The 16891-nt window shown below is 42.1% G+C and overlaps 1 long non-coding RNA gene across 1 annotated transcript; it reads left to right on the top strand.

The window, feature by feature from the left end:
• Positions 1-10624: 10624 nt before the first annotated feature.
• On the top strand, positions 10625-15579 carry LOC140701760 (uncharacterized). Its single transcript, XR_012080739.2, has 3 exons — positions 10625-10698; positions 11092-11128; positions 15064-15579. It is a non-coding gene; the product is annotated as an uncharacterized LOC140701760 (long non-coding RNA).
• The last annotated feature ends 1312 nt before the right edge of the window (positions 15580-16891 follow it).

Here is a 16891-nt window from a genome sequence, read left to right as displayed (position 1 = left end):
TGAGTTTGGTCATGGGGAAGCATCATTTAGTCTTCTGCCTCTGGCAGCAAAATTCCTTGGCCCAGCCTATAATTCTTCCTTGCATAGCTATCTGATTGTATCCTGTCACGGAAGGGGGTTTACATCTGGCTGCCCCACAGCCTGTCCTTTGCAAAGCAACAGTAGTCCCTCAGAGTCAGACCAGACTTTTGAGCAAACAATAATCAGAAGAAACAAGGGCATTTATTTATTTATTTATTTATTTATTTATTTATTTATTTATTTATTTATTTATTTATTTATTTATTTATTTTTTATTTTTTATTTTTTATTTTTTATTTTTTATTTTTTATTTTTTATTTTTTTTTATTTTATTTTATTTTATTTTATTTTATTTAATTTATATCCCGCCTATCTGGTTGGTTAAGACCACTCTATTATTTTTCATGAAAGCAGTTCCTGATAGTTTGTGTTATGTAGCTGAATGGAAAATAATGTAGCATGGTAAGAAAAGGAGGTGGGGCTAGCCCACCTTACCTCAGCATTTTAGTGTTTATTATTTTAATGGGAAGTAGTTGTTGTATTTAAGTATGGCAATCCTTTGAACATGTCTTTATGTTATGCTTAAGCTAATAAACTGTTTCTATGAAACTATATTTTCTTAATAAAATATAATTATAAAAAAATATAACTGAGGACTAGTCTCTTAGACCAGCAAGGTTTGACTAAATCCAGAAGAGTGGAAAAGGTTATTAATTAGCTACTATAGAGAAGTCTCTGGGGTATTATGAGCTTGGAATGAAAGAAATAAGTGATGAACAAGATGTTTAGTGGCCCAGCACTCGGCATCGAACCAGGTGTGACATACAGCATTGTTTTTAGATATAGTTACAGAGCTAAGTAGTTCCGCCAAAGTATGGGTGATCTGCTGATAAGATGAGTCAGCTAAAGATGGTGACCTAGTAGATTGAATTGCTTGTCTTAAGAGAATCGTGTCAGGGCTAAAAGACCATTGGTCAAAAGCAAAACTGATCCTGGGAGACCATTTGGGCCAAAGCTTGGGATGGCAAGATGAGCTACCTGAGAGGGAGAAATCGAGATTTTGATTGATAGTGGGAAGTGGTCACTGTCCACGCGGGCACCAATGGAGAAATCACTGCATCTGGTTAAGAGCTCGGGTGATACCAAAATATAGTCCACCACACTGGCACCAAGGGAGGAAAGAAAGGTAAAATTGTCGGCATGGGGATACCGGGAGGAACCATTAATAATATGGAGATTATAAACAAAACAGAGATTTGCTAGGGAGCGGGCGTTCTCGCTAAAGGAAATGTCTTTGGATCTTCTATCCGAACAAAGCCAGGCAGGGGCCATTTCTTCAAATTCCCATTTAAGGAATTTGGCCAATTCATTATTATTAGAGCCTAATCTAGAGTTGAAATCTCCAGCTATTACAATAGAAATTGATGGATAGGAGACCAACACAGAGTCTAACAGCATCGTCAGTTCCGTCCAACTGACAGGAGCTGCTGACCCTCTAGGAGGGATATAAACATTTACCAAGAGAATAGACAACTTGCCGCCTTGAAGGATAAAGGGTTGGATATAACAGGATTCAAAAGGAAAAGGAGTAACAGTAAATTGTGGAAAAGGTTGAATAAAACAGCAGAGGCCAGCACGGTGGCGACCCATTTTCTGAGGTTTAAAAGCAGGAACATGATATGAGGTTAAGCAGGGGATATGAGGAGCACTCGGGGTCCCGGTTTCTTGTAAACAAATGATATCAAATTGTGTCAGAAAGGTGACAAAATCCGGGTCCAATGACTTGCCCCCCCCAGCCAGCAACGTTCCATGACAAGAGCTTCACATTAAACAAAGAGGTTGAGGTGGAAGAGGAGACTGTCACTCAAGGTGATCAATAGGGTCCAAGTTCTCTGTGGAACCTTGGAAGACACATCCATTAGGCGGCCTAGACTGAGCTGAAGACACCGATTCTGATATTAGGTAGAACATTTGAGCCAGCCTGATAGCTTCTAATAGGAGCTGTTAGAATAGGTGCAGGAGGTAAGGAAGAGTTTGTTTGGGGATAGTGTAATCATAAAGCAGCGGAGGCACTATTTGGGCCTGGGTGTCTACAAGAGTAAATGCTCCTCCCCATGAGTCTTTGTCAATGATGCAGATAGGAGAAAGCACTGGGTGGGGAGTCTTGGCTGCTTTAGAATTAGCTAGGAGGCACTCCGTCTCTGGGCAATTCGCTCCACTGGTGTCCTGATTGGGTGGCATGGTCGCGACTAGATCATTGAAGGTAATAAAGTCCTCACATGGTACTGAGGAAAGAGAAGGGTCTGTTGGAAATTGACAGATAGCCGTTGCATCACCAGTAACGTCGAGGGGTTTCTTGATTACAGAATCAGAAGATTGGGTGCTGATGGTGAGAGTGTTCTCAGGAGAAAAATCTGGGTCTGGGGTATCCTCAGAGGTGCTTGATGCTTGTCCTAGGGGAGCAGATATGTTAGAGTTCATTAGCTCCTTCATTTGATTTCTTAAGTCCAAAAGATGACTCTGCAGGCAAAGTTGACTGCTGTTCAAGTCGTTAGGGTGAAGTTTGCTGCTCACATCCTTACCCCATTCACTTAAAGGGGGAAGGCCCACATTCTTCTTGAGTTTAGTAGTGGGTGGCCTCATACTCCTAAACAAAGGTTTAGGGTCCGTGTCTTTAAAAATCCTGGAGGAGTACACACGATAATTCATTAAGTGTGATGCAGACTGAAATATCCTCTGAGGTATATCCCTGGAGCTGAAGGTCAGAAGAATTCTGCTGAAACCCTTTGAAGGAGGTAGGAAGTGAAATTGCTTCAGCTTCTTGGCTGCAATAGTAAAATCTAACAGCATGGAGAGTGATGCAAGGATCTTTATCTTGGTGTTCCAGAAATGGAAATCAGGTGCGGAGATCCATACGACCACCTGGTGGGCTTGATAAATTCTGGTAACTTTCTCATCACAGCTTAAAGAATCCTTACTCCCCACTTTGGAAGAAAAATAATTAGAGGAGAGATGAAGTCCTCTTTTGTTAAGGTTCCAAGAGGGCCCTTCTGTATTAGCAACCAGTCAGGAGATTGTCTGAAGTTGTGTCTCTATAAGACTGAGATGTTCTAATAGCAAAATTAAACTCTCTGCTGAGATGAAGCATACCTCACTAAGGAGCTCAGCAGCAAAGCAAATAGGTTTTGTGTAGGGGCCTTTTACACAATCCTCATTTGAGCAGATCACCCCACTGGCTCCCTTTGTTATTTTCGAATCATCAGCATTAATATCTTTAGTTTGATAATTACAAGGTGGAGAGCAGTGAGAACTTTCACAAGGGGAGGGGAGGGTTGAAGCAGGATTGATATCCGTTAACACTGGGTTCTTGTCGGGCTCATTATCAGTACTCACACTGTCCTTGAGAAGAAGGAATGTTTCCAATTTAAGTTGTTTCCTTTTCCTTGCCAGCAGCTCCTCACTAGGACTTGTGTGCAGGTATCTTTTCGTCCCCGGTTTTTTCGCCTTGGAGGGTGGTGGAGTTGGCATTTTAAGATACTAACAGCAAACTATAATGAACAAGGTCGGGGAGAAGTTACACCAACGCCTTCTCTTCCAGCCAGCCCCAGTAAATGAAAGAAAAGACAACTCAAATGGGAGAGTTTGAGTGAGAGGGAGAGGCAAAACACCCCAGGGTTAAAGCTCAAAGGAATTTAGAATGTCAGGGCAATCCAAATGAGATAAAGTCAAAAAATAAGCAAAACCCGATGGAGCTCCCGACTAGAGCTGCTTACGCGCCACCATCTTCCCTATGAAGGCTGTGTCTTTTTTTAAAAAACAGACCCAGATTCTCTCCTTGTTCACCTACTTAAAGACCCTTACCAATCCACATGGTTTATGCAGTGTGAACCCAAACTCGTGTCCACTGGCATATTTTTAAACTCCCTTCTTAACAGTAACTTCAAACAGGCACTTTCCCTTATCAAGGAGAAACTATGGGAGTCTGAGTATTTGCAGCTAGTTTCCAATGTGAACCAGACATGTTCTCCAACCCACTTCGATATCTTCCCCACCTTTGGTTCTGGACATTTTTACTTCCTGGTGAACCCTCTAATCAGGAGGGCCTTTATGTTAGCCCGGCTGAATATTTTCCCTTCTGAGGTTCTTAAGGGACGATATGCTCGAGTACCCTTTGAAGAAAGAATCTGCAACCTCTGTGGATTAGGGCCTGACTCAGTTACACACCTCCTCTATTACTGTCCTGAGTTTAAAGATCTTCGAGCTTGTATCTTAGGCCCAATTATCTCAGGCTTTCCCGGCCCTCCCCAGCTCCTGACAGGTTTCCTTCTCCATGACTTCTCACAAGAAACAACGACTTTAGTAGCCGAGTTCCTTGCAAGGTTTCTCTCCTCCCAGGTTTCTAAAAATTAACCAGACTGTCCTAAGCATCTCTTGTCGTGTTCTTTGTTACATTTCTTACATCTCTAGCTTTATGTCTATTTATTATTGTTTTTTATTAACTTTTCTATCCATACGCTTTTAACTTTTCTATGCCAATAAAGGTTAGATTGGTATTGTGAAGAGCTCCAGAAGGATCTCTCCAAATTGGGAGAATGGGCGACAAAATGGCAAATGCGTTTCAGAAAATGTAAAGTAATGCACATTGGGGCAAAAAAAGAAATCAAAACTTTAGTTATCAGCTAATGGGTTCTAAGCTGCCCGTGACAGATAAGGAAAGAGATCTTGGTGTGCTGGTGGACCGCTTGATGAAAGTGTCATCCCAGTGTGCAGCAGCAATGAAGAAGGCCAATTCCATGCTAGGTATAATTAAGAAGGGGAGTGAAAAATAAAACAGCCAACATTATAATGCCATTATACAAAATGCTGGTAAGGCCGCACCTGGAGTATTGCATACAGTTTTGGTTACTGCACCTCAAAAAACAAAACAAAACAAAACACTACAACTGGAAAAGCTGCAGAAGAGGGTGACTATAATGATGCCTTGGCTGGGGCACCTCCCTTATGAGGAAAGGCTACAGCGTTTGGGGCTCTTTAGTCTAGAGAGAAAAAGCACCTGAGGGGGGGACCTATAAAAATATGCAGAGGATGGATAAAGTGGATAGAGGGAAGCTAGAACCAGGGGACATTTCTCAAATCGAGTGTTGGGAGAGTGAGAACAGAGAAAAGAAAAAAATTTCTTTACCCCCGTATTATTAGTCTGTGGAACTCCTTGGCACATGATGTGGTGATGACATCTGGCCTAGATGCCTTTAAAAGGGGATTGGACAGATTCCTGGAGGAAAAGTCCATCACAGGTTAGAAGCCATGATGTGGATGTACAATCTCCAGGCTTAAAAGGAAGGGACCTCCAAATGCCAGATGCAGGGGTGGGGTATCAGAAGACAGGTCTCTAGTTGTGTCATTTACTCCCAGAGGCATCTGGTGGGGCCACTGCGACATAAAGGAAGTTGGACTAGATGGGCGCTTGGCTTGATCCAGCAGGGCTCCTCTTATGTTCTTATGACATCAAAAATGTGCCTTGTCACACTTGGGAACAAAACATTCGGTTTTATAGTTTGGCTTTTCTTGGCTAAACTCCTGTTGTACAGTTACGCAAACAGTGTAACTTTTAGACATGAATGGCTGTAAGTCAAGAAATCTCCATAGACGTTAGCAGTAGCATGATGAGCTATGACTATCTGCATTGAAAAGTTACGCCATTTGTGCAGCAGGATTTCAGCCATTGATTCCAGCTTCCTGTGACAATGGGAGTTTGAGCTCAGATTGGCTTTCTAGTACCATCTTAGCAAGAAGTCAAGGTTCTTTTTCTCGGATCTTCTTTTCTGCAATAAGCCCTGTATGTGCTTTGGTAAGATTTCATTCAAGTAGGTTAACGTGTAACAAGTTACGTTAGAGTGACTTTACTGCTTTTACTAAGACTTCCATTTATGTACAGTGGGGTCCTGACTTGAGAACTTAATCCGTATTGGAAGGCGGTTCTCAAGTCAAAAAGTTCTCAAGTCAAATCTGCATTTCCCATAGGAATGCATTGAAAATCATTTGATCCGTATCTACTCTTTTCCGTCCATAGAAACTAATGGGAAGCTGCTATTCCACCTTCGACCACTAGAGGGGGATATTTTGTTTCTTTTTTTCTTAGGTCAAGAAAGGTTCAGGGAAGGCAAGGAAAATACAGTCCAGGCAGGACAGTACCAGGCAGTCCGAAGACTGTCTCCCAATCCACTCTCTAAACGCTGGGAGGAGTGAGGAAGCAGACAGGCACCCTTTTCACTGGCCAACAGTTAACTGAAAGTTCAAATTTTGCACTTTCCCTGCCTCCCACGTGGGTTTTTTCAGTTCTTAACTCAAACCTAAGTATGTAAGTCAAGTCAATATTTTCCTATGAGAGTGGTTCTTAAGTCAAAATGTTCTTAACTCAAGCCGTTCTTAAGTCAAGACCCCACTGTACTTGTTGCATTTTCCTTGTTTTCTACCCATCAAAATATTCTCTTCTATGTCCTTTTAATGTTTTACATCAGCCTGCATTGCCTTAAAACAGAATTTCTCATGAAAAACTTCCCAGTGGGAAAGACTTAATGACTGCAAAGCTGAACTTTGTATTTTAAAGGTATTCCACAGGTTTTGGTTAAGCTTTGTGTCTTTGTGGCTTTCAGGCAAGAAAACCGGGAGCATTTTCCTTATTTATTTTTTCCCTAGAGCAGAGTAGCAGGGATACATCCTTGTTAGATGGGCATAGAACCCAGCAACTTGGTGGACCAAGGAGTGGAGATGAGAATTGGGGATAAGGGACAGGTCCTCTTATAGATGCAGGCAAAGTGGTTGGGGAAATCACTCTTTCTCCCACATCTGTTGCTGGCCTAGTGCTAAGGAGGCCCTAGCTCCCTCCCTGAAACAACAGGCACACACACAATAACTGAAGTACAAATGGCTACAACTGTATTAATTACAGCAGTAGTTAACCTGGCAAGCATTGGGTTGGATCCTGCTCATGGGGGGGGGGGGAGATACCACCCAATGTTACCCACCTGTGAGACCACTTGGAATGGCAACTTTCATGGAGCCAGGTGGACGTATGCCGCTCCTCACCAACCAGGGCCAGGGGCAGTTGTCCCACCCAAGCTGGTACAGCCGAGTCCCCCCCCCCCCAACATCCCAGTTCCCGTTTAGGGATTCCGAACTGTGCATGACCTGCAGGCCCCTGCCTGCTGTCCCGTGACGATTGTGATCCATCCCAATGCCCAAAACCACCCAACTGAGTTGGGACAACAGAGGAGGAGTGAACAAACACCTAATAGTGCAACCAAGGAACTTATAGTAGAAGAAAGTGCAAACAGTATAACTAACAAGGATGTGTTGAGTGGGGAGAAACTTCTTGGAAGGAACTGGGGCTCCTCCCGGCCCCAGCTCTTCCTTTTGAATCCTGTTGGCAGACTAGTACAGAGGCCATGCCTCTTCTGGTCTGCTGGCCAGTCCCAGCCCTCTCTGCTGCCCTTCCTGTTGGGGGGAAGTCCGAGGGCTGGACAACTTCCTGCTGGCCCCAACCATGGGGCTGCTGCTATTATGCAGCCTACAAACTTGGGGGGGGGGCGTGTTGGCCTCTGTACCGGCAACAACGCAGGAATGAAGTAAGTCCGTGTTCCTATCTTTACCAATGGCAGTGAGATGATAAATTCTGCTTCCAATCATGGTAGGGAGTAACTTGATCTCCAAATGTGTACATGTGTGCTCCACCAAAGTGTTCTACTTTCTATGTTCCATTCTCCTGATCTCACTCAATTCTGCCCATCATTTCACTGTGTTTCCCCATCCTGGTCCCTATTCCATGAATTAATCTGAATAGCAAATGTTGTTTCTGAAATATCATCTGTAGCCACTTGAGATTTTAGACTCTAATCCATCAAAGTAGTTTTCCAAAGCGCTCAGCGCTAAAGGTCATTCATAGAATCATGCTGTGGATTAGCTATTCCTTAAAACACTGTCGCCAATTTTTCTTTCATCTAATAGGGATGGTTAAAGGGCAGGAAAAGATAAAGCAAGGCACAAGAGAGGACTTTTTTTTCCTCCTTAGTCCTCCAAAGAAAACGCTAAGAATAAAGTCATAGTTTTATACTGTGTGTGTTTTTTTTTAAAAAAAACACACCATTTTGTTGGATTGTAAAACAGCACCAGCTTTTCTCAAAGTGTATGTATGTGTGTGTGAGAGAGAGAAGAATGAAAGTACTATACAGGGAACATATGAAAAATCTACCTGCTAACCACTTTGATCATGCACCAAAGCAAATACATTTTTCTATAGTACATTGTTTACCTGGAATGCACTTGAAAATACAGTCCAAAGCGGTCTGCACAATGGCCAGTCTATGGCTGGAGTGAAATGTAAGAGGCTTAGAATTCTTGATTCCTTTTCCTCCACTGTAAGGCTGTTGGTGTGGAGTTGGGGGGAAGCAGACATTCTTCAGAGGAGAAGAGACAGGGGTGGCTATCTTGCCGTACCCACCTTATTATTTCCCCTCTCCCCACAATGTGACTGACTACCCATCTCATTCACCATTCTGTGTTTACGGAAGGCAAATGGGAAGGGAACCAGAAATTAGGAGGAAAAACGGTAGGCAGAAGAATCTTAAGGGAATAATTTGGAATAACAACAGCCCCATGGACAAAAGTCACTGAGGAAGGTGAAGGAGGAAGACGCCTTTGCATTCTTGCAAAGGCAAATCTTGTTATCCTAAGCAAAGGTTTAAAAGGCGCTTTTTAAAAAAATTAAGTATCTTTTTTTTTTTGGCTGAAATTTTGAAGAGGCAATCCTTCTGCCCATCTACCCAAAATGTCAAGTTAAGCCATTTAATTTGAAACTGACAACAAAGAAAAATTCAAATAAACGGCTTGCTCCTGAAGCACTAGGTGGCAGTCATGTGAACAGGTTTGAAGGAAAAAAGAAAAGAGCTTAGTTGGTCAGGAAACAGACTGTGTGACTATTCATTTGGAAAAGAATTATATGAGCTTGGGAAGAAATCCTAATATTCACTTAATATTTACTTCTCTAAGGTATGCTTTAGTAAAGGTAAAGGTTCCCCTTGACAATTTGTCCAGTCATGTCCGATTCTAGGGGGCGGTGCTCATCTCCATTTCTAACCCCCAGAGCTAGCATTTGTCTGAAGATGAATCTTCCGTGGTCACCTGGCCAGCGTGACTAGACACGGAATGCCGTGACCTTCCCACCGTGGTGGTACCTGTTTATCTACTCACATTTTGAATTTGCATGCTTTTGAACCGCTAGGTTGGCAGGAGCTGGGAGAAGCTATGGGGGCTCACTCCGTTGCATGGATTTGATCTTACAACTGCAGGTCTTCTGACCTTGCAGCACAGAGGCTTCTGCAGTTTAATCCACAGCACCACCACGTAGCTTTAGTAGCTGTCCATAAATTTGAGGATATACTGCTATACTGATTGCATTCGATGTTGCAGTTTTTTTGAATTTCTGGTAAAATTCCTTTTTGCTACACAGTACAGAGACACCAGGAGGACAATTGCTACCAGTTAACCCCAGAATCCATCCCTTTCTCATTAACTGGCACGTAAAGTCTCAATAGCTCACTCTGAGAACATTTGTAGGAGAAAGAATTTAAAAAAAAGTTTCTTTGTATTCGTGAAGGCTTTCACGGCCGGGATCTAATGGTTGTTGTGGGTTTTTCGGGCTTCTTGGCCGTGTTCTGAAAGTGGTTCTTCCTAACGTTTCGCCAGTCTCTGTGGCCGGTATCTTCAGAGGACAGCAAACTGTGCTCTGGGTAGGCTTGAGAGTGGGTGGAGTATTTGTGGCTGTGAGAAGGCTAGTTTGTGAGGTAGGCTATTGTCCTAATCAAGAGATGGTTGATTAAGGACCAAAAAGTTTCTTTACTTACAATTACCTGAAAGTACAAACTTGTGTATGTTGCTTTCTTTTCCGCACTCATACTTAGCAACAAACTGAACAGATCAACAGCAAACAAAACAACTGCCACCAACCATAGAAAGAGAGGGAAAAGAGCACTCAGCAGAGAGGTGGGGCTCTCTCTGAAGTCAAAGGCTGGAAGGAACTATTCGTTAGTACAGGAGATAGACAGACAATCACTCTAGCCCAGAAAAACTCCTCCCAGGGACGCAAACTACACACAACATGTTAGGCTGCGAATCAAATTCCATGTTTGAGTCACAGTTTTTTCTTTTGGTTCCTGTTCTATTGGAGATGTGATATATCATGCTATCTTGAACTTTGGACGTTGCAGCTCTAAACAACTGACCAATTACCCCTGATACCCAAGCAGTAAACCTGACCCATACCACCATAAAACAGGGAGCGGGGGTAGGGAAAAAAAGCTGGTGAGGTACAAACTGGCCAGAGCAGTCTCCCTGCTCCTCCTTTACGTCGGGCAGGGGGACTGGATTGAAGCCTGCTGTCCCCCAGGCCACCTGCCCAAAGTTCTAATCTGACATGTCCTACCAGCCAATGAAAGCTGGCAGAGAGAAAAACTCTTCTCCACTGGCCAATGGGATGCCAGCAGGGAATCCCCTGCCCTTTCCACCTAACCTCCCCAGTGCACCAGAGCAGCTGTATAGGGGCTGCCATGTTGACTCCAGTCCCTTTCGTGACCTACCACCAGCCCAGGGACTGCTGCTCTGGCAACAATGGGAGACCTCCAGGTAAACCTGGGTCCCTTTTTTTTTATTCTTAAAGGTGACTTAAAAGTAACTCCTGTACTTACTTTTGAATAATGCAAAAACTGACGCCATCTTGATTTTTTAGACTCATCTTTTTATATTATATTTCTTTACTTATATTTTTTGGGTTAGGTGGGATTTAGTTTTTCTTTATGATTATTTTATTGCTGGAAACCACCCGGGGTGGAGGAGGAAAGGCTGCTGTATGAAAAATATAATAAATAAAGAAATAATGTTTACTAATTACTGGAAGACTTTAGAATGGTAATTATAATGTTTCCCCAAGTAACTTTCCAAAGTCTGTTGGCTATTGACACTGCTAAGATGGCGAAATGAGTTTAAGTATTATTTAATTTTCGTTCTCTTCCTCTCTAGTTCTCCTCTCCAGATACTCCCAGATATGAACTCCAAGGTAATTTTCTTCATCTTGGCAAACTGTCCATTTTAAATGGTTCTTCCAAAGCCAAATGTATTTTCTTCCTCAGTGGCTGCCCCTTCCCCACTTCCTGTTTTAACTTCATTCCTCAAAATGAAATGTATCTTCGTCACTTGGCAATGGATTCAGCCTCAGGGTGTCTGAAGAGTCCAGTATTTGCACATTGCAGCACAAGCCAGCCTGTTTCCACATCTCCCAGACTAATGTATAGGTCAGGTTATAATTACCCTTCAGGTCTACCATTCCTTCAAATCTTCCCAGCTCAAAAACAGTAACAAAATTCATTTTAAAATGGGTATTTTACAACAAATAGATATAGGAATATCCAGAGCATAGACAGAGTTCTGACTCCTGTCCTCTGAAGATGCCCGCCACAGAGACTGGCAAAACGTTAAGAGGAAAAACCTTAAGAACATGGCCAAACAGCCCGGAAAACACATAACAACGAATATCTATTTTGTTTCTGGAAAAGCATGCTTATACTGTATTTATTTATGCATTTTTGTATGGATTTGTAATTTTTTTTTAAAGGTCATTAATGGGGAAACAGGGCAAAAGAGAATTATGGATGAATACATGGACCACCATCAGTGCCTAGCCAGCAGTCCTCTGACAGCGTTATGGTGACAGGGCAATCAGCTCCCACTGGGATTCTTGTCTGCTTCCTTCCTCTAGCCTTAGCTCAAATGATCATCCATACAATTCCTCTGTCTCTACACATAAAAACAATATACCAGGTGGAACAATACTCCTCTCTAACATGCAAATTATCAGGGTAGAGGATACATTCATGTGATCTCCCGTTTGTAGTGGGAAGACTTAGAGTCATAGTCACATGCTTACCAGCTCACTTACAGTCTTTGACCCCCTCCTCTTCCTCTTTGTCTTCTTTGCCTAGTATAGGCTTTTATGTTGTTTTTTGATGGCTAAGCCAATGTTATAGAGTAATTTATTTTTATAAAGAGAAAATGTGCTCCTATGTCATGTGTCACTCAAGGTGGATCACAAAGTTGAAGTAACAAAAAACAATTCATGAAATAACAACAGGAAAACTGACAAAATTTTGAAAGAGACATTGGTGGCAGAACAAAGAAAATAACCTCAGTGAGAAATAATCATTAACTAAGTCTCAAATCATGCAATCCAGTTATCATGTTGTTAGAACTACGACTTCCTTAAGAGCTGAAAGACACCTGTTTATCATAAAACAAATTTTTCTCACCCGTGTATCCTGCAAATTAGCCTTTTGTTCTGTGATTGGCCATTACTTAATCTGCAAATCTGTTTGCTTGGATACATAGCTTTGGTATAAATACAGTACAGTATGTCACTTTGGTTTCTAAATCACCTTGTGCAGTTCATCGTTAACTTCATGCCCACGTAAATAAAAATTTTGGGGGGTGGGCCATGTCAGTCTATTGTGGCCAAAAAATAAGTTATTCTGAGACAGATATTTAGTGCTACGATAGAGAGAACCCTTTCCATTGTTTCTGCCAGATCAACTTTAAACAGAGGTACAACATGAAATGGGTCTCACCAGATGATCCCAAGCAATGTCTTGACTCATATGGAAGCAAGAGGCCTTTAAAGCAGGGGTCTCCAACCCCCCAGTCCACGACCTGGTGCCAGTCCATGGCCTGGGCCAGACTGGGCCATGTAGATAGATCTCCCCCACACAGCCTGCACGCACTCCCGCCCCCACACAGCCCCTTTGCGCATGTATGTGAGAGCGTCCCCTCTCCTTCGTGCATGCATGCGAGCACAGGGGTGTGTGTCCTGCCTTCCCTAACTGGTCCATGGAGTTAAAAAGGTTGGGGCCACTGCTTTAAAGTATTCTGGTTCTGAGCTATTTGAGGCTTCAAAGGTGACAAGCAGTGCCTGAAATGAGCTTGGAATAAGAAAATTGCCACATGTTCCAAGGGGCTCATCCTGTTCAATAGGCTTGCTACAGCTCTGATCTAGCAGGCCCTTTTGAGAGGCAATCCAATACACAATATTTTAAATAATCCTGTGAGTTATAGATAATGGAAATCAAAAATATGTGATTCTAATTCTTGTGAATAATGCTCACTGCGCATTGCTACAACACACCGCTATATGTTTACCGAGACACCTGCCTTGTCGCTTAGAGTCATGTTCCATAACATTTAGATGTTTACACACAGTGAGAGCTTGCCACGCTAGTACAAAAGTGTAGCATATTCAAAGTCCACCAAAAGATGGCTAGCCCCAAACAAAAAATAGTTTTAACATTATGTTGGAAATATTTATTACAGTATTTACTTTTGTCATTTATCTATCGCCCCATTAGCACACAGCACTATTTTGGGCAGTGTACATAAAACCAGTAATATAATACATAATTAAAAGAAAATAAATAAAAGCAAAAATAAACCAGCACAAAGTCACAGTGGTGCGACATAGTCAAAAGGCAGTTTGTTGCACATGAAATAAACGAAACAGTGGCAAGGGATGGTGAGAGAATGAGCGCCTTTAGTAAGATAAACATTGCTCTTAGTAGTTCTGACTCTGAACGTTACATTACCAGTCTCATCCTAAAATCAGCAGCAATTTTGCCTCACACATCAGGAAACAGTACCCCATGCTTTTGCATGTTTTCCTTCATCTTGGAAATCTTGGCAATGTTTGTTTGTTTGTTTATTTCTACAAAGCTGTGACATCTATAAGTAGTGCTTGTGCAAGTTAAGGAGAAACAGGAGGCTGTGTCAGGCTTTTGCATTCTGATTGCTGAAACGCAGTAGGACCCCCATACTAGCGGGATCAATATTCACTGATTCACTTATCCACAGTCTGAGAATATTAAAAGAAAAAAACCTACAAATATGGATTTTCAAGGTGTAATTATCAGAACTGGTTACTAGAGGGAGCCAAACACTGCCATTTCACCTAGTCTCCCACCAACTTGAAGCAATTTCCTCTACCTTCCAGAGAAGAGTTGTTGTAAAGCTCTGAGCTGAGATGGATGGTGAGGCCAGACAAGGGACACTAACATAAGCCAAACTGCCTTCAAAGAAAACCCACAGAGAGATTGAGATATATATGTGTGTGTGTGTGTGTGTGTGTGTGTGTGTGTGTGTGTGTGTGTGTGTGTGTGTGTGTGTGTGTGTGTGTGTGTGTGTGTGTGTGTGTGTGTGTGTGTGTGTGTGTGTGTGTGTGTGTGAGAGAGAGAGAGAGAGAGAGAGAGAGAGAGAGAGGGGGGGGGGAGGGAGAGAGAGAGATGATCATCTTCAGTCTTCAGCATGTTGAGGAATGAGAGAAGATTTTAACTCACCTCTTAATCATAGAGGCCCCATTGAGATTAAAAATTACATGTAGAGAGGAGTCCTGGGTCCAACAGACTGTTTTAGCTATAATCTGCACTTTTCAGTATTCACGGGGGGGGGGAGCTTGGAACCGATATGGGGGCCCTACTGTACTTTGCTTTTTCTATTGCTATGGGTCACTTTTTACATGAATTAAGATACTAATACAGCCGCCTAGAGTGGTCGAAATGACTAGATAGGCAGGGTATAAATACAATAAATAAAAAATAAAATAAAAAAAATACTAGAGTTTCTGCACAACCTGCATTGTTGAAGTGCACAACTCTCGTTGTTGAACTGCACATTCGCTGTGTGGTTGAAAAATAAAGCAAAACAAAATCTTGAGTAGTAGAAAGAGAGAAGGGGGGGAATCCAAAAAAAGAGAGAGAGGTAGATTTGCTTTTGCATCCCCCCCATCTGCCAGCCTGGCTCTTCATGGACAGCGTAACCCCATCCTAAAGCAGCCTCCAATTTTTCTCCCTAATTTGCTTTCTGGCTGACCAGGAACCCTTTTTTCCCCCTTGTCTGGATTAAGCTTCACTTTTCTCTGTTGGCTCACTTCCAGCCTTTCATCCCTTCTGATTTCAGACACTGGGTTCAGAACTTCCATTGCCTCCTAGGAACCAGATGGACGAGAGAGAGAGACAGCTGAGCATCATCAGCATACTGATGAGACTGAACTCCAGATCTCCCGATGATTTCCCCCTCCAAATTAACTAGAAAAGGGAACAGGATGGGACCTTGCTAGACCGCATAAGCTACAGCACCATGCAGAGGAATATCTTATAAAGCAAAACCACATTGCATTGTGGCATGTAATGTCTGATTTATTGGTATCATGCATTTGGAGAAGCAATGTGAACTATGGAAATTTTATTGATTTTTTTTTATTGAGAGTTTTATGGCAAGTTTTATTTGCTACTTATTGCTATCCCTGAAATGAGATTATGCTAGAATTTGAATATGTTTTATCTCATTATTGTGCTTTACTCTTGACAGCGCCTTGAGTTTTGATGAGCTATGTATTAGAAGTTTAAATAATATCTGTAAAGCTGTATCTTGAATATCTCACTGATTGAACAATAAAAAGCAATCAAAGAGTCAGCTGTCAAAAATCTATTACAAGCAAGAATTGGGGTGTTTCTTGGTTATTTTTTTTTTAAACAGAGCAGAATGCTTGATGATCAGAAGACATTTTGTGAGGAAAATAAAAACAGGAATAAAAAATAGAATTTAAAAATAAATCCACTGAACTCCTTCATTGCATTCTTTCTCTCCTGCCTTCCTCATATATTATTTTGATCTTGGTTTGTTAGCTCCTCGGAGTAGTGGCTTTATCAATATTTGGGTGGAATGGATAGATAAACAAACAAACAATCATGGTCATGTCAGACCCACTAATTGTGGATATCACTTAATAAAATCCATACATAAGCTCCAGTATACTCATAGATGACTTCTGCAAATACTTTACAGGAAGAGAATTTGCAATGCCATGTCTTCATGGTCAGAAAAGACGAACATCTTTGAGAAGCTAAGCAAGATGGGAGCCGGCTGGTGCTTGGATGGGAGGCTATGAGGGGTTGTTTGGTATAGAGCTAAGAAAGACTAGTGCCTAAAACCCTGGAGAGCCACTGCCAGTCAATCTTGACAGCACAAGGATAAATGGACCTGTGGCATGTTTAAGCTTCCCATCAAGCAGTGACTGCATTATGCTAAAGGCTCATCATCTGGAAGTGCCCCAGTATTTTTTGGAATTCACAATGTTCTATGTTTTTGGACTTGCATATGCATTTTTCCCTGAAGGAAAAATAGACTTTCTACATTTCCACAATTAACTTTGTACTTGTACTGCCTGAGCCATAGTGCTTACATAGTCATGTTGAATTTTCATCAGTGCCACTGCATGCATTTCTCTTTTAATGGCTTTAATTGATCTGCTTTGATCAGAAAACAACTCCTTTGGAATATTAATGCAGAGGCAATTAGCTTGTTAAGGCCACATATATATATATAATCACAAGGTTACAACTGCTCCGTCCTGCTTTCCTGCCCAGAAAGAGCTGAAGAGGAAACATCCTCACAGTAGCCTAGTGGAAAGAGGAAGGTCACCAAATATATTATCGATAGTATTAAATTGGAAGTGATGTCTTGGAAGTCAATATTCTTGTTTCCTGGGCATGAACACTAATGTTGACTGAACAGAGGGAGATCTATAGGGTCTTTGGGGGGGGGGGGCAGGATTCAGACTTGATTGCCTCTGTGTCTTTCCTAGCTTGTTAGGCCACAACTCCCATCATTCCTGATTGTTGTTCATGCTGGCTGGAGACAATGCATCCCAAAGTTGTCAAAGGCTGATTCATCATAGAACCTTGTGCCTCACCACTCCTAACTTGCCTGCTTATGATGGTTTTGA

This window comes from Pogona vitticeps, chromosome 1 (genome assembly GCF_051106095.1).
Source record: "Pogona vitticeps strain Pit_001003342236 chromosome 1, PviZW2.1, whole genome shotgun sequence".
In the NCBI taxonomy this organism is placed as follows: domain Eukaryota; kingdom Metazoa; phylum Chordata; class Lepidosauria; order Squamata; family Agamidae; genus Pogona; species Pogona vitticeps.
This window is presented reverse-complemented; position numbering and strand designations above follow the sequence as displayed.